The sequence below is a fragment of the Tachyglossus aculeatus genome, chromosome 16, assembly GCF_015852505.1.
Source record: "Tachyglossus aculeatus isolate mTacAcu1 chromosome 16, mTacAcu1.pri, whole genome shotgun sequence".
Classification (NCBI taxonomy): Eukaryota; Metazoa; Chordata; class Mammalia; order Monotremata; family Tachyglossidae; genus Tachyglossus; species Tachyglossus aculeatus.
In genome coordinates this window covers 31,236,155-31,254,919 of record NC_052081.1, presented here as the reverse complement: position 1 = coordinate 31,254,919, position 18,765 = coordinate 31,236,155, and the positions used below count along the sequence as shown (strand labels likewise).

Below are 18,765 nucleotides of genomic sequence, written 5' to 3'. Positions count from 1 at the left end.
AAGGAGAAAAAGGAGGGAGAGGAAGGAGAGAGGGAGAGAAAGAGGGAGAAAAAAGTGGAGGGAGAGAATGAAGGAGACAGAGGAAGAGACTGTAGGACAGAGAGGAAGAGAATGAAAGAGGGAGACAAAGAAGGGGAGAGAGGGAGAGAATGAAGGAGAGAGAGGGAGAGAATGAAGGAGAGAGAGGAAAAGAGAGAGAATGAAGGAGGGAGAAGGAGAGAAGAAAGGAGAGAAGGAGAGAAAGGAGAAAAAGGAGGGCGAGGAAGGAGAGAGGGAGAGAAAGAAAGAGGGAGAAAAAAGTAGAGGGAGGGAGAGAATGAAGGAGACAGAGGAAGAGAATGTAGGACAGAGAGGAAGAGAATGAAGGAGGGAGAGGAAGAGAAAGAGGGAGACAAGGAAGGGGAGAGAGGGAGAGAATGAAGGAGAGAGGGTAAAAGAGAGAATGAAGGAGGGAGAGGGAGAGAAGAAAGGAGAGAAGGAGAAAAAGGAGAAAAAGGAGGGCGAGGAAGGAGAGAGGGAGAGAAAGAAAGAGGGAGAATAAAGTAGAGGGAGGGAGAGAAAGAAAGGAGAGGGAGACCAGGGGAGAGAGGGAGAAAAAAAGTAGAAAGGGAGAGAATGAAGAAGAGAGAGGAAGAGAATGAAGGAGAGGGAGGAAGGAGAGAGGGAGAGAAAGAAAGAGGGAGAAAAAAGTGGAGGGAGAGAATGAAGGAGACAGCGGAAGAGAAGGAGAGAAAGAAAGGAGAGGGAGACCAGGGGAGAGAGGGAGAAAAAAAGTAGAGAGGGAGAGAATGAAGAAGAGAGAGGAAGAGAATGGAGGATAGAGAGGAAGAGAATGAAAGAGGGGGAGGAAGAGAAAGAGGGAGACAAAGAAGGGGAGAGAGGGAGAGAATGAAGGAGAGAGGAAGAGAATGAAGGAGGGAGAGGAAGAGAAAGAGGGAGACAAAGAAGGGGAGAGAGGGAGAGAATGAAGGAGAGAGGAAGAGAATGAAGGAGGGAGAGGAAGAGAAAGGGAAACAAAGAAGGGGAGAGAGGGAGAGAATGAGGGAGAGAAAGAAGAAGAGAGGAAGAGAATGAAGGAGAGAGGGAGAGAATGAAAGAGAGAGAGGAAGAGAATGAAGGAGAGAGAAGGAGAGGGAGAGAATGAAGAAGAGAGGGAGAGAAATAATAATGATGGCATTTGTTAAGTGCTTACTATATGCAAAGCACTGTTCTAAGCTCTGAGGTGGATACAAGGTGATCAGGTTGTCCCACGAAGGGCTCACAGACTTAATCCCCATTTTACAGATGAGGTAACTGAGGCCCAGAGAAGTTAAGTGACCTGCCCAAATTCACCTAGCTGACAAAGTGGTGGAGCCGGGATTAGGAGCCAGGACCTCTGACTCCCAAGCCCGTGCTCTTTCCACTGAGCCACACTGCTAGAAGGAGGGAGAGGGAGAGAATGAAGGAGAGAAGGGGAGAGAATGAAGAAGAGAAGGAGAGAGAATGAAGGAGAGAAGGGAGAGAAAGAGAGAGAGAGACCCCCAATATTGCACCCCTGAGGCCGTGAAAACTAGCATCCAGATGACACGGCCTTGATTCATTCAATTATATTTACTGAGCGCTTACTGCGTGCAGAGCTCTGTACTAAGCTTAGGAGAGTACAATACAACAGTAAACAGACTCATTCGCTGCCCACAGTGAGCTTATAGTCTGGAAAGACAAATTTGCAGTCTTTGCCCGTGTATATGCGACTGTAGATAATAGTAATTGTGGTTTTTGATAAACACTATAGGCCAGGGCACTGTACTCGCTGGCGCTGACACAAGCAAATCAGTTTGGATCCAGTCCCTGTCCCACATGGGACTCACAGTCTTAAACCCCATTTTACCGATGAGGGAACTGAGGCGAAGAGAAGTCAAGTGACTAGATGTCTGTGTAAAAGTGTGTATGTGTGTTCAGATCCAGATGGGGTAATAAGACTAAGCTCTTTTTTAATGATACTTCTTAAATGCTTACTATGTGCCAGACCCTGTACTAAACGCTGGGGTAAATACACAATAGTTGGACATAGTTCGTGACCTACAGTTGGCTCACAGTCTAGCACAGTCCCCATTTTACAGATGGGGTAACAGGCTGAAAAGTGACTTGCCCAAGGTGGGCGGGGAACATGTCTATCTCCTCTGTTACATATTGTACCCACCTAAGTGATTAGTAAGCACTCAATGAATTCACTTGATTGATTAATTGATAATAATAATAATAATGATAGCATTTATTAAGCGCTTACTATGTGCAAAGTACTGTTCTAAGCGCTGGGGAAGTTACAAGGTGATCAGGTTGTCCCACGAGGGGCTCACCGTCTTAATCCCCATTTTACAGAAGAGGTAACTGAGGCCCAGAGAAGTTAAGTGATTTGCCCAAAGTCACACAGCTGGCAATCAGCGGAGCAGAGATTTGAACCCATAAACTCTGACTCCAAAGCTCTTTCCACTGAGCCATGCTGCTTCTTTAAGTGATTGGCTAAGCACTTACTATGTGCCAAACACTACCACACTCTTCATGTATATCTGTGCGACTAGAAAGGACTGCAACTGTCAGTAGTTTCTTAGTCAATAAATCAATTAATGGTATTCATTGAGTGCTTACTCCGGGCAGAGCACTGTACTAAGCATTTGGGAGAATACAATAATTAGGAGACATCATCCGTACTCTTAAGGAACTTTAAAAAGTAGCAGGAGAGTTAGGGACTAAATGAAATTGCCATAGGAGGGAGCAGTAGAATATTAAGATAAGCACATAAATATTGGTGGGCAGGGGTAAGGAAAATACTGAAGTGGCAGTCTGAAGGGGTAGAGAGTGAGACAACGAGAGGTTAATCAGTGAAGGCCTCTTGCAGGAGATGTGATTTTAGAAGGGCCTTGAAATTGAAGAGAGTAGCAGACTGTCAGATATAAAGCTGGAGGGAGTTCCAGAGGGAAGGGAGGATGTAAGCAAGGGTTCAGGGTCAAGATAAGAACATGTGAGATAGGGCAACCAAATGGAAAGAGCAAGGGCCTGGGAGTAAGAGAACACAGATTCTGATCCCAGCTCCACCACTTGTCTGCTCTGTGACCTTCATCTCTAAGATGGGGATTAAGATTGTGAGCCCCATATATAGATCGTGGACTGTGTCCGTCCTGCTTAGTTCGGTGCCTTATATGCCATAAAAACATTTTTTAAAGTTGGCAAAGTGGGATTGACTTGGGGTTTGGCGGGAGGGGAGAAAATGTAAGAGGGGAAAGAGAGAGAGGGTAAGTACACTTGTTTGAGTGCCTTAAAGGCCAATGATCTCCAGACGTTTCTGCTTGAAACAGGGTTGGATGAGCAACCACTGGAGGCTTTTGAGGAGTATGGAGACTGTTGTGACAGAGAAATCTGGAACAGGGGAGAGGAAAGTCAAGGCAGGAAGATCTACAAGGAGGAGGTGTAGGCGGTAGTTGGGTCAGGTCATAAGTGCTTGCGTTAGCGTGGAGTCAGTTGGATGACGATGTTAATAATAATGATAATAACAACAATAACAATAATAGTATTTAAGCACTTCCTATGTTCCAAGCATTGTAATAAATGCTGGAGTAGATACAAGAAAATCAGGTCCCTCTCCCATACTGGGATCCCAGTCTAAGTAGGAGGAAGAACAAGTTTTGTACCCCCATTTTACAAATGAGAAAACAGGCACAGAGAAGTTTGACTTGCCCAAGGTCACAGCAGATAAGTGGTGGAGCCAGGATTAGAAGCCAGGTCCTCTGATTCTCAGGCCTGTGCTCTTTCCACTAATAAGTGGTGGAGCCAGGATTAGAAGCCAGGTCCTCTGATTCTCAGGCCTGTGCTCTTTCCACTAAACCAAGGCTTTTCCTGATAGAAATGAAAGGGCAGATTCTAAAGTTGTTTCGAAGGAACTGACAGGATTTGGTAACTGACTAAATATGGAGGTTGAAAGACAGAGGAATAAAGAATAGTATCAAGGTTGTGGGGTATGAAATACAAGGAGAATGATGGCGCTGTCAACATAATGGGAGAGCAAGGAGAAGGAGAGGATTTGGGAAGAAAGATGGGGTATAAGGAAACGGAGGTACTGGTGGGATAGATCCAAGGAGAGATGTCCTGGAGGCAGAAGGGGAAGGGAAATTACAGAGAAAGAGAGAGTCCTGTTTGGGAATAGGGGTTGTCAATGTATTGGTGTTCTTGCATAAGTAAATTTGTATTTGTCTAGGTGGGTGCATTTACATAGATGTGGGTACATACCTGTGACACCTATTTTATTATAAAACAAAAATAGTTTCCTGCGGATAGATGTTAAAAAGTCCTGGGTCTCCCCTTTCCAGGGCTGGCTTCAGAGACATTTGGCTACCTTGAAACAGAAAAGTTAGCCTCCCTTCCAGTTCCTCACAACATTTTCCAGTAATGACATTGTACAGGAGCCTGTTTGAACCCCTAAATCTACATTGTTTCAGCGGGGTGGGGGGGAGGCCTCTCGCTCCCCCGTGCACTAGAATCATTTTATTCCTCTCCCGTGTCTCTGTCAACACAGGCGCTGCTTCCGACCAGGCCATGTGCTATTACATTTGGAATCACCACTGTGCTCCTTGCCATGGGTTCTTCAGCTACTGGCATTTGTGCCCATACCATCGTACCCTCGGATGTTGCCAACACTATGTGCCCCCCTGGACCTGGCCTTGCTCCTCTCTCATTCGGTCATTCACGTTTACAGTATTCAGTGAAAGCCTCATGTGTGCAAAGCACTGTCCTAAGTCCTAGGAGAAAAACAAATACACAGATGAGAATTGGTCAAGGTTTCTGGTCCCCAAAGAGCTCATAATCTAAGAATAAAGAGGGAAGAGCGGGTTGGCAAAGACACGTAAGGAAAGGTGAAATCACAAGCAGCAGCATGGCCTTCAGATAGAATACAGACCTGGAAGTCACAAGGACCTGGGTTCTAATTCTGGCTTTGCTGCTTTTTTGCTGTGTGACCTAGGGCAAGTCACTTAACTTTTCTGAACCTCAGTTCCCTAACCTGTAAAATGGGGACTGAGCCCCATATGGTACAGGGACTGTGTCCAACTTGATTACCTTACGACTACCTCAGCACTTGGGACTCAGCATTTAGCATAGTACTCTTCACACAGTAAGTGCTCAATAAATACAATGGACTGATTGTTGAAGACAAGCAGGGTAGAAAGAGCCCAGGCCTGAGAGTTCTAATCCCAGCTCTGCCACTCGCCTCCTGTGTGACCTTAGCTTCTCTGTGTCAGTTTCTTCATCTGTAAAATGGGGGTTAAATAGCTGTTCTCCCTCCTGTTTAGACCGTGGGACAGGGATTGGGTCCAACCTGATTGTGCTGTATCTTAACCAGCACAAAAATACAGTGCTTGACATGTACTAATGCATAACGAACACTACAATCATTATTATTACAAGAGCCCAGTAATAGGCTTCTTCCTGCTCTGGTAGAGCTGGTCAGAGGAACTCCCACAGCACCTTCAGTGTCCTAAAAGTAGAGAAGGCCTCGTGCTCCCACTATATGCGTGGCTCTCGATTTGTCGCTCAACCCTTCCCATTCTCCCATCCTCCCTCGTCCCAGTCCATGGATTATGTGTAACTGGTCGGAAGGTTTCTAACAAATGGGGATAAGCATTTAGCAGGAAAAGGGACATTTGCTATTCATCTCACCCCCAACCCCTCAGCACTTATGTACATATCTTTAAATTGTACATTATAAATTACTTATTTACTCATCCATTCATTCAATCATATTTATTGAGCACTTACTGTGCGCAGAACACTGTACTAAGCACTTCGAAAGTACAATGTCTGTCTCCCCCTCTCAACTGTAAGCTCATTATGGGCAGGAAACCTGTCTGCTAATACTGTTCTACTGTACTCTCCCAAGGGCTAAGTACAGTGCTCTGAACATAGTAAGTGCTTATTAAATATGAAATATATATATGAAAATTGATATATGACGGTAGAGATCAAAGGAGAGTACATCGTAATCTAGGAGAGTCAACTCTGGGTTTGACAATCCATTAACTGTGCCGTAATATCCCATTTTGCAGAATGAAAATGTATCTAGACTTTCTGACTCACCTAAATAGAAAGTACCGTTTAAATTTTGAGAAGCAGCCTGGCTTAGTGGAAAGAGCATGGGCTTGGGAGTCAGACAACATGGGTTCTAATCCCAGCTCTGCCACTTGTCTGCTGTGTGACCTTGGGCAAGGCACTTAACTTCTCTGTGCCTCAGTTACCTCATCTTTAAAATGGGGATTAAAACAGTGAGCTGCACCAGGGACAACCTGATTACCCTGTATCTACCTCAGTGCTTAGATCAGTGCTTGGCACATAGGAAGTGCTTAAATGCAATAATAATAATAATAATAATAATTGGCTGTATACTGTAAACTCTTTTGAGGCAGGGATTGCATCTACCAACTCTGTATTCTCCCAAGTGCTTAGTACAATGTTCTGCATACAGTAAATGCTCAATAAATACCATTGATTGGACTGTTCTATTTGATTATGAACAATTTCATCAATTTACAGAAATGACAACTTTGGCAGAAAAGAACCAGGGGTTGATTTACAGAAAAGAAAAACACAACTGTTCCTTACCATTTTCCAAGTGTCTCATGCACACTGCCTCCTCAGTGAATATATTGATGTGCATAGTACTTGAGAGCCTATATTTAGGCAAGAAATAACCCACATTCCACTTAAATCTGGAAGATAGAGGCAATAGAATTCTCCAAAATTGGAGTCCAATAAGATCAGATGCCACCTACTAGCCCAAGAAAATAGTGTCTCGGGAATCTCTCTTCTCCCCACCCTACTTCCTTCCTGCTAGCACTCCAACACAGCCATATCACCTAAGCACTTTGGAACTAAACCTACTGTAGTACTGATGTACATAACTTTAAACTCTGTGGCTCCACTCCACCTGTAATTTATATTAATATCTGTCTCCCTCCACTAATCTGTAAACTCCTAGAGATCAGAGAGAACTTCTACTGATGTTACTTTACTCCCCCAAGCACTTAGTACAGTGTTCTGCATGGTGTAAGTTTTAAATAGGCTTAAAGTAAATACCACATTAAATACTAAAATTTTGAATATGTACTAAATACTAAAATAAAATAAATAAGCTTTAAATACCATTGATTGATTAATGACACACATTTCCCTTCCAGCTATATCTATACCATTGTGACTTTGCTAAATATGCAGAATATATTCCCCCTTTCTCCCTATTTGCTTCAAATTTTGAAGGAAACTTAAAACTGAGGCTAAACCCTCATGGTTGAAATGTATTTACTATTTATTTTCCCTTTTTCCTTAGGCTAAATGAAGTGTTCAAAAAATATCTCTTTCAATGGAAAATAGTTCAGAGGACTAGAATTCACCTTAATAAAATAAATAAGGAGAGTTTCCATTGTAATGACTATAGCGGAGACGATGACTTCATGTTTAAGCAAAACCATGTTTCCAACCATGGTAAGAGTCTTTACAAAATCTTAATTAAAGAATGATGATGTTTATTAAGTGTTTACTATGTGACCAAGCACTCCTGGTGGCAGATACAAGATAAGCAGATCAAACAGTTCCTATCCCACATGGAATTTCATAATCTCTTGATGGAGAGAAAAGGCACAAGTGGCTGAAATGCATTAATAATAAAATAATAATATGCTAACGTCAATGATTTTTCTTCATCCTATTCACCTTAAGCTCTCCTTCAAGTCTCTTCCCCTCTCAACCCCTCCTTTTCAGTTCTATGCTTGATAACTATTAAAGATCTGCCAAATGAAATGAAAAGCTAATTTCAAAGCGGTGAAGAATTTCAAGAATTTCAAGAAGAATTTGCTATCATAAATGGCAAAGGAGGAAGAAAAGCTTAAAACAAGTTAGTAAAGTAGTAGTAGGTAATAAAAAGGAAACTGGTCAAATAAAAAGGTAGATTGTACAACATCCAACTAATCAAATGTTATTTGGGAAAATGTGAACTGCCTCCTGAATTCATATGGCAATTATCTGTGAAAGAGTCATGGTTAATGTTATACAAGGTAGAGGATATTTCACATCACTGTATAGATTTTCACTAAGGATTCAAAGTCAAGATTAATAGGTTTGCTCTTTCCCTTCTGAATGTCATGGATTAATAATTGTCATGACCTTTATAATAATAATAATAATAGTCATAATTGTGGTATTTGTTAAACACTCACTATGTTCCACATGGGACTCACATTGTAAGTAGGAGGGAGAACAGGTATTGAATCCCCATTTTACAGATGAGGGAACTATGGCCCAGAGAAGTGACTTGACCTAGATAACACAGCAGGCGGGTGGCAGAGGTGAAATTAGAGGCAAGTTCCGCCAATTCACGGGCCCAGGTCAACTAGACTCTTTTCATGATGCTAAAGGAGGTTATTTTGATAATGATTAAGATATACTGTATGAATGGTGTTGGTGGCATCCTGCTATGACACAACACTTTTAAAAATGAACCTGAAAAACTTGTCACTCTTAGATGGAGCTCATGTACTCAGCTCTAAAAAAGAGAGGGCTGCTTAGGTTAGGTAGGTTTTTTGCAGTTTGAAACATGAATTTCCCTCTATGATTGAAGAGATTGATCCTAAATAGAAACCTGACCCCAAATCTGGAGAGACAGAAGACCTGGAGCAGGTATTTCAGACTAATACCTAAGCATAAAGTGAGTCTGAGAGGTCAAAACCTTAGCGGTTCCAACTGGAAACTTGAAAAACTATTTCTCTGTGAGAAAAAAAGCAGAAGACACTATTTCAAGGGAAGCAGCATGGCCTAGTGGATACAGCACGGGCCTGGGAGCTAGAAGGATCTGAGTTTTCATCCCAGCTCTGCCACTTATCTGCTGGGTGATCCTGGATAAGTCACCTAACTTCTCTGTGCCTCAGTTTCCTCATCCGTGAAATCGTGATTAAGACTGTGAGACTCTTGCGAGATACAGACTGCATCCAACCTGATTAGCTTGTATCTATCCCAGCAGTTAGAACAGTGCCTGACACGTGGTAAGTGCTTAGCAAATATCATAAACAAAAAAAAAATTATTACTGGCAATAGCATCAATATTTTTTGAGTTCTCTAGTACAGACACATCAATCATTTTTTGTACCAGCCGCTATTGGGAGATCAGCCCAGGAGGAAGTCAGTAAATCTTTCATGTTATTGATGTGGATCAAGGGCCTAAATTTTCCTGGATGAAAATTCCATTATCCACAGAATCCCTAAAGCTCCTTTCATCCTGGAATAGACTGAGACTGTAAGATACCTAAGGTCAGAAAGCACAACAAGCTTGCTCTTTTCACTACTATTCAGAGGTACCCTTTTCATTATTTGCTTTTGATGGCCAAGATGATTTACAACCCTGCAAATTCTAGATCCATCAGTCGATGGTATTTGAGCACTTAATGTATGCAGGACATTGTACTAAGTATTGGGAGAGTACAGTACAATAAAATTGGTAGACATGATTCCTGCCTACAAGGAACCTACAGTCTCCAAGGGAAGATCATGCCTTGATCTTCTCAGATGTACCTGCTTATACGGAGATAGTTATTCCTGTTAGAGATCTGCAAGCACAAAGACCAGAGTATAAGGCTACAACTCTATATTCAATCGTAAAGTCCATCTCGATTGCATCTTATGAATATCAAGAGTTAATTTATAAGGGCCCATGGAAATTCCACAGAAAGAAGCATCTGAATCAGCTCTGAACGCTTAAGAGACCCACTGTTCTTACAGTGTGATTATCTGTCTGCAGTTCATGATAGATATTCAAAGTGACAGAATGACTCTCAGATAGTATTATCCCAAATTGCCCAGGTTTCAAATGCTGCAAGCTTAAACACCTAAATAAAAAGTTTCCTAGTGTGATGTTTAGTCAAACAGAATATTTTTAGGAGACACTATAAACAGTAAATTGATTCTTCAGTCAATGCCTATATCGATAGCAATTTCTTTACAGCAGGTGTTACCTAATGAAGAGACAACCCTTTAGCCTATACGATAATGTTGAAACATTCGAATTAGAGATTTTTCTCAAACCAAGTCCCAGAAAGACCCATTCTCATGCCTCAAGCATGTGAGAAGCAGTGTGGCCTAGTAGATAGAGCATGGCCCTGGGAGTCGGAAGAACTTTGGTTCTAGTCCCGGCTCCACCACACATCTGCTATGTGACCTTGGGCAAGTCACTTAACTTCTCTGTGCCTCAGTTACCTCATCTGTAAAAGGGGAATTAAGACTGTGAGCCCCACTTGGGATATGGAGGTACAGTGACTAGGTCGGCATTGGAGGAGGAAATGTGAGGGCTGGATTTAGTAGGAAATCAGGAAGGTAAGATAGAAAGGGGCAAGCTGATTGAGCGCTTTAAAGCTAATGGTAAGGAGTTTCTGTGGATGGTGGATGGGCAACTATTGGAGGTTCTTGAGGAGTGGGGAAAACATGGACTGAACATTTTTGTAGAAAAGTGATCTGGGCAGCAGAGTGAAGTATAGACAAGTGGGGAGAGACAGGAGGCAGGGATAATAATAATAATAATAATAGCATTTATTAAGCGCTTACTATTTGCAAAGCACTGTTCTAAGCGCTGGAGAGGGTACAAGGTGATCAGGTTGTCCCACAGGGGGCTCACAGTCTTAATCTCCATTTTACAGATGAGGTAACTGAGGCCCAGAGAAGTTAAGTGACTTGCCCAAAGTCACACAGCTGATAGTTGGTGGAGCCGGGATTTGATCCCATGACCTCCGACTCCAAAGCCCGTGCTCTTTCCACTGACCCACGCTGCTTCTCCAAGGATGTCAGCAAGGAGGCTGATGCAGTAGTCACGATGGGATAGAGTAAGTGCTTGGATTAACATGGTAGTAGATTGGGTGCAGAGGAAAGGGCAGATTTTAGCGACGATATAGAAGTTGAAGCGACAGAATTTGTTAATAGATTGAATATGTGGGTTGAATGAGAGAGAGGAGTTAAGGGTCATGCCAAGGTTATGGGTTTGTGAGACGGGAGGATGGTGGTGCTGTCTACGGTAACAGGAAAATCAAGGGAAGGATTAGTGGGGGAGGCTTGTTGGAGGAGAGAGGATTTTAGGAGGACTTTGACGTTGGGAGAACTGAAATCTGGCAAATTTACTCGCTCTAGCTTGTGCAGTCTGGGGAGTCAGGTGATTGTGATCCCTGGCATTAATTTCAATACAAGTTGGGTAAATAATTTACTTATTGCTAAACCAGGATTCTTTGGAGATAAAGGTTACCATTGACCAACACTTACAATGACATTTAGTTAAAATGGTAATAGTTTGAATGACATTTTAGGATCTTCATATGAGTGAATAAATCTACAATTTAATATTTATTATTCAATTTATATTCTTCCAAACATAAATCCAGTATTAACCTAATTCTTTCGATTATCCAACCATAGCTTCAATTAACCAGATTATAGTAAAGCTAATATTTAGAGACACTCCCTTCTTCTCCTAGGACTGTGTTGGTAGTATAAATCTTAGGATTCAGTCCCTAATTTGAAAGAGAGGCTCAGTTTTCCCTGTAACAAAAGACTCACTACTCACCTTGGACCATAGTTGTTAATCGATTAATTGTATTTATTGAGCCCTTACTGTGTGCAGGGTACTGTACTAAGCACTTCAGAGAGTACAACATGTAACACAACAAACTTACAGTCTGGAGGGTTAGTACCGTTAGTACCCGTAGTTATTGATATGGCTAAATCATTTTGTTATACAAAAACAATACCTGTAAAAACTCCCCTGTGCTGGGTAGCAGCGACATGGGAGAGAGTTGAGGGCAGAGACTCAAATTGACTGCTAGGAAGGAGGCCATGGTAAACCACTTCAGTATTTTGACCAAGAAAACTCTATGGATACCCTACCAAAATGATTGCGGATAGAGGTGTGGTGTCCTGGGAGAGACATGTCCACGGCATCGCTATGGGTTGGAGCCAACAGCATAAGACAAGACAAGAAATCTTTGAACTCCATTTTGGCTAGCTAGGCATATCATGAAGTAAGAATTAAATGTTGAATTATATTACCATATTGAGGTTATTAACAAAGTCCCAATTCGTATTGAAAAATCACTGGTATTTACTGAGCACTTATTATGTGCAGAGCATGTACTAAGTGATTGGGAGAGTACAATGCAACAAAATTAGCAAAAAGCAGTGATAATCATTGAGTTCATTCCTCACATAGACATTTCTCTGAGAGAAATTAGCTCTTTTAGTACTAGCATTGTTATTTATTAAACATTTAGGTTCTGAGCAGTGTGCTCAGGGTATGATAGATGTAAGACTTTAAACTCTCTAGTCTGTAAGCTTCTTGTGAGTAGGGAAAGTGTCTAATAGCTCAGTGGTATTGTACCCTCCAAAGTGCTCTATCCACAGTAAGCACTTAATAAATGCCATTGATTAATAAGATAACTAGATTGGACACAGTCCCTGTCCCACATGAGGTTTACAGTCAGAGAGTAAGAGAACAGATATTCTATCCCCATCTTACACATGAGGAAACAGGCACAGAGAAGTAAATGAGTTGCCCAAGGTCACATGGCAGGGAAGTGGCAGAGCTAGGATTAGAACCAGTGTGGAATGAGCATGTGCCTGGGAGTCAGATAATTTGGGTTCTAATTCCAGCTCCACCACGTGCCTGCTGTGTGACCTTGGGCAAGTCACTTAACTTCTCTGTGCCTCAGTTTTCTCAACTGTAAAATGAGGATTAAATACCTGGTCTCCTTCTTACTTGGATTGTGAGCCCCATGTGAGATGGGGACTGTGTCCGACCTAATTAAACTGGACCTACCGCAGTGCTTAGAACAGCCTTTGACAAATAAGTGTTTAATTTCCATTAAAAAAGTATTGTGGAAGATATTTATGCTCCCAATCAATCAGTGGTATTTAATGAGCACTGACAGTATGCAGAGCACTGTACAAAGCACTTGGGAAAGTAGTAGTAGTGTTAAGTATTAAGTGCTTTCTGTATGCAGAGTGCTTTACTAAGTTCGGAGAAAGAGTATGTAGGAGGTAGACACAGACCTCATCCCTCAAGGAGGTCACAGTATGATAGAGTTGAGGACACAACCCCTATCCACAAAGAGCTTATAGTCTACAGTACTTCTGTCTAGACATTGCTTTCTTCATTCCTTTTATTACCGCTCATGCCTCTTAATCCCCTTTGAAGACCAAATATTGTAAGCTGGTAGAATATGTAGACCAAGCGGCTGTGAAATGCACCTGGAAGCACAGATAAAGATAAAAGTTCTCTTCCTAATGCAAAAGTTCTGGATTTTTGCCACGACCCAACAACTACTGATTCGTTGGAGTGAGGCCACCTTAGGATAAGCTTACACAACACAGATAAATTTATACCAAGTAATAGGACTAAAGGTGGAAAATTGAGGGGGCACTCCATGGGTCTGCCTGGCCTTGAGTGGACTCTGAGGGAATGGAAATGGATCCAAGCTTAACTCCTAAGGAGGCTTTTGTGAATGCTGAGATGTCAACTGAGACTTCAGTTTCCAGGAAACTAGCGGGCAAACTGGGCACATGTGCCTGAAAAGGGGAAAACTTCAAGATGCTCAAGGAGAGTCTTAAAACAATTGTACCTCAGCCTAACTCATCCAAGGTAAGGTTTTGAAGCTGAGGGACCAATGGAAGGTGACACAAGAAAAAGAGGTTATGGAGGGAGAGAATGGGAGAGCTATCACATTTTTAAAATCACACATTGTTAATATCACATCTGAGTGCCCTCTGAGTGTTTAGTCCATCCCACTGAGAACTCTTGGCATCTCTTATCTGAAACTCCATTCAAACCAAGCTACTCACCCAGACTGGGCACAAGGTTGTCTGGATTCTGGGATCTGTCCTGAATCAATCGTATTTATTGAGCACTTACTATACACAGAACACTGTACTTGGCACTTGGGAGAGTACAATTGTAACAGAGTTGGTAGACGTGTTCTTTGCCCACAACAAGCTTACAGCCTAGAGTGGGTGACAGACATTAATAGAAATAAATTACAGATACGTACATAAGTGCTGTAGGGCTGAAGTGGGGGTGAATAAAGAGGATAAATCCAAGTACAAGGGTGATGCATAAGTGAGTGGGAGAAGAGGAAATGAGGGCTTAGTCGGGGAAAGGCCTCTTGCAGAAGATGAGCTTTTAACAAGGTTTTGAAGGTGGAGAGAGTGATCATCTGTCAGATATGAAGAGGGAAGGGTGTTCCAGGCCAGAGGCAGAAAGTGAGCTAGAGGTCTGCAGTGAAATAGATGAGCTTGAGGTACAGCGAGTAGGTTGGCATTAGAGGAGGAAAGTGTATGGGCTGGATTGTAGTAGGAAAGCAGCAAAGTAAGATAGGAGAGGGCAAGGTGATTGGGTGCCACCAGGACAACTACAAGACAGGGAAAAAGCAATGGAGGAGTAACTTTACTGAGAGAGGGCAACACGGTGGGACAAGGACTGTATCCGGCCAAATTAACTTGTATCCACCAGAGTGTTTGAAACATAATATGTGCTAAACAAATCCCATAATAATAACTACAGTGGCAATTGCTAGCATTTTAATCCAAGCACTTACTCTATTCCTCCTTGATTACTGTATTCCTGATTTCCTGATTCCTGATTTCCTGTATTACTGATTCCTCCTTGTTTCCCAGTCTCCTGTCTCTCCCCACTCCAGTACATAGTTCTCTCTGCTGCCCAATTATTTCTCTATGAAAATGTTCAGGCCATGCTCCCCTCTCCTCAAGAAATTCCAGTGATTGTCCATCAAACAGAAACACCTTACCATTGGCTTTAAAGCACTCAATCACCTTGTACCCTCTTACTTCATCTCACTACTTTCCTACTACAACCCAGCTCACACACTTAGCTCCTCAAATGCTAAGCTTCTCACTGTACCTCAATCTCATCTATCTTAGTGCTGACCTCTCACCTATGTCCTGCCTCTGGTCTGGAAAACCCTCCTCTTCATATCTGACAGACAATTACTCTCCCGCACTTCCAAGTCTTGTTGAAGGCCCATCTCCTCCAAGAGGCCTTACCTGACTAAGCCCTCTTTTCCTTTCCTTCCACTCTCTTCTGCATCATTCTGACTTGCTCCCTTTTTTTATCCCTCCTCCCAGCCCCACAGCACTTATGCACACATCTGTAATTTAATTTATATTATTGTCTGTCTCCCCCTCTAGACTGTAAGCTCATTGTGGGCAGGGAATGTGTCTACTATATATTGTACTCTCCCAAGTGCTTAGTTCAGTGCTCTTCACATTGTAAGCACTCAATAAGTATGACTGACTGACCCTTGTGAAACCAGACAAAGAGACACACTTGATGCCGCACAACTTAACCCAGGCATCCAGAGTAATGTCACACATACTACTTTATAGAAACATGCAGGATCCTGGAAGGCTTCTCCAGGGGGACTCCTGAATGCCCTCACTTCTTCTAGAGTCTTTGTTTTCTCCCAGACTGATAAGAACTCTGGTTTCAGGCCCAAAACAAGGAACTCAGTGGCAGAAGATCTGGCAGAGGTGGGTCAGGGCGGAACATCTTTTTTAATGAACATAAAATCAAGTCAGTTAGTTGTATTTATTGAGCATTTACTGCATGCAGAGCTCTGTACTAGGTACTTGGGAGAGTACAATAACAAACAGACACATTCCCTGCCCACAACAAGCTTACAGTATAGAGGGTATCATATTGACACCAGTTGAGGTAGACCAGCTGAAAACTGGACTGTTCTGAATAAAATGAAGGACTATCCTAGGTGTAGCTTCTCTACTCTGGTAGGACCTCATATCATCAGTTCCCTTAAAGGTGAGCCATATACCACATCTCATATCAAAAATATTTACTCAAGAAAACTGCTGTTCAGAATGAATTCTGTGATGACTCATGGTCCTACCTCAGGGTCCTTACTAATCCTATCCTACAGAAAGAGTCAGCCTTGATTTTTTCTGGAAACATGAATACATCAATAATATATCAGAAAAACCACAGAAACTTATCCCATCATCTGAAAATGTAGGAATAACATCTCCCCAGATTGGCTAATAACCTAGCCAACTTTTTCAGAATGATAAAGAAAAATTTATTTGAATAATCATCTGTTTCATAACACATGGAGCAATGCTACTCAAATCTCGTTCATAGTACATTGACTGTTTCTGCCTTTCTCCCCAATTAGAGTTTAAGTTCCTTGACAGCAGAGATGGTCTTCTACTTTTATCTTGCTTTCCCACATCCTCAATATTCATTCATTCAGTCAGTCATATTAATTAACTACTTACTGTATGCAGAGCACTATACTAAGTGCTCGGGAAAGTACAATACAACAATAAACAGTGACATTCCCTGCTTACAACAAGCTCTCAGTATAGAAGGGGATCATTTCTCAGCACTCAGTAGGTACTCAATAAATATTATTGATGATGATAAACTTCAGTAAAATGCTCAGTCATAGGCACAGGATAGAATTCTTATTTCTTTTCTATTTTAGGAAATTTTTATAAATAGCTAAAGAATATTAAATTTAACTCTTCACATGTTCTTTTCCAATTCCCACCACTGAGTTGGAATGTACTGGAAACACAAGTGGCCTTACTTACACCACTAAGAAAATTTGCCAACTTGAAACTGTCAGTTCAATAGAGCTCTAAGAAATTATAAACATGATTTGGATTGAAAATACACACCCAGACAACAGCAGAGCTCATGACCAATGAAAAGTTACTCTTCTTGTTCGGGGGGCGGCGGGGAGACGACTCTATGCTATAATTTGATCAAGTCTTTTTTTCAGAGTAACACATTGATTTCACTATTTGTATTAAAAAAATGGAAGCCCCTTATGCTTTCTACTGTACTCCACAGAATACAAAATACAAATTGAGAAATCAATTACATTTAGCATTAAGGACAAAGATCTTTTCTTCCCTTTAGAAGTCTGAGACGCAACTACACAGAACACAGGGGTTCAGAGGGCACCCTTCCCAGCAACCAAAGTGGTAAGATTAAAGGAAAAACTCCTGGCAGACTCAGTGGGAAGGAAACACAGGCACTCAAGGACCAATTTAGCCCCCAAATATCCAGAGTTAGAAACTGCTGCTTTTTCCTTCACACTCCAAATGAGCTCTGGCTGTCATATAAGAGGCTTAATCTCCTTACCTTAAAAGCAGCCTGTTTTTAATATTCCTATTCTTTTACTTCATTTCTATGGTGTGAAAGTATTGAGTCCTGCTGTCTCTGCCGGGCATCCAGATAAAGTTCCACCCCCACCATCAGATGACCCCAGTGGAAAAAAGATAGAGCTCAAGAATTACCTGAAAATGTGGACGCGGTGGCCTCTGTTTCTGTTTGCAATAGGGGACAAACCTATTTGCGTGGAAGAAAATGACAACCACTGCGTTCTCTATTTGGTGTATCTATTTGCCTGTTCCGATGGACAGAGGATCATGGTCTGTCAATGATCTACAATAGCCCCGGGAAAAGTCCCTCCAGAATTTCAAGCTCAGTAGACAGAAGCATAGGCACCCAAAATAATGCCAAGAAGGAAATAAATCAATTATATTTATTGAGCACTTACTGTGTTGCGAGCACTGTAGCAAGCACTTGGGAGACTACACTGTAACAGAGTTGGTAGAAACTTCCCTGCCCATAGTGCAGGGGAAGGAAGCCTCTTTTAATCAAATAGTAATCAGCGAGAGATAAGAAGTGGTAAGGCTCACTTAACTGACCAATCACACAGTGTTGTCCTAATTCTTTGTAATGGCAACAACATATAAACTAACCAAACCAAAAAAAAACGGCTAAAAAGCAGGATTTGTTGTAATTTAATGATGTAGCAAGGAACGTCTTCTTTACTTTGGCCTGGCCAGGATTTTCAACATGTCCAAGAGAAACTCCAACAGCTTACAGAACCCAAGGTTGCTCTTTGACTAAGAGCCAAGCTACTCCCCATGTTATTACGGGTCATGTAGGTGACCAAATCTGGAAATTGAGAAAATCCATCTTACAGAGAGTTATAACAGTGCTTGACACATAATAAGCACTTAATACCTTAAAAAAAGGGTGGTGCCCAGGTCATTCCAATTCTAGGCCTTAGCAGGCTCATTAAAGTCAGGGCCCATGTCTTTTCTACTGTACTTGCCTAAGTGCTTAGTATAACGCTTTCCACACAGTAGGGGCTCAGTCATTGCTACTGATGAATTGATTTATGTTTCTTTGGCAACCCCCTCATCACAGTACTCTATCCAAAGTGCAAACTCAATAAATGTGATTGGCTAGTCATCATATTTTAAAATCTGACCTTTTGTAGGTTAATTTCAGCCTGTTATTAATTCTATTTCAAATGGGTATACAAATTAAGCTGACCCATTAGGGTAAAGAGGGACTTTAAAAGTTGGTTCTTTGAAACTCATGAGTATGGGTCAGGTGTTTGTAGCCAATCAGCATGCAACCTGCCAAAAAATGACCATAAGAACACAGAACTGGGGGTTCCCAATTCTCTTCATGACAACATCTCCCTGACTTTACTGCTCCTCCTGCCCCAAATTCCCCTGGGCTGGTTCACTCTGCCTAGATCTCCTGTCCTCCTTCTACGCCTCTCCCTCTCCCCTCACATTGTAGCTCCTGCCATTCAACAGGTCCCTTAGGGTAGTAAATTCAATTCAATCATATTTATTGAGCACTGTGTGCAGAGCACTGTACTA

At 42.0% G+C, this 18,765-nt stretch overlaps 1 protein-coding gene across 1 annotated transcript in view; it reads right to left on the bottom strand.

Annotated features, from left to right (window-relative positions):
- The window catches only part of GPAM (glycerol-3-phosphate acyltransferase, mitochondrial), a 56,859-nt gene extending 39,238 nt beyond the window's left edge, over positions 1-17,621 (bottom strand). The window contains exon 1 of the mRNA XM_038757597.1: positions 17,377-17,621. The gene's annotated coding sequence lies outside the window, so the exon portion shown is untranslated. The remainder of the gene's footprint in view (positions 1-17,376) is intronic.
- Positions 17,622-18,765: the final 1,144 nt, after the last annotated feature.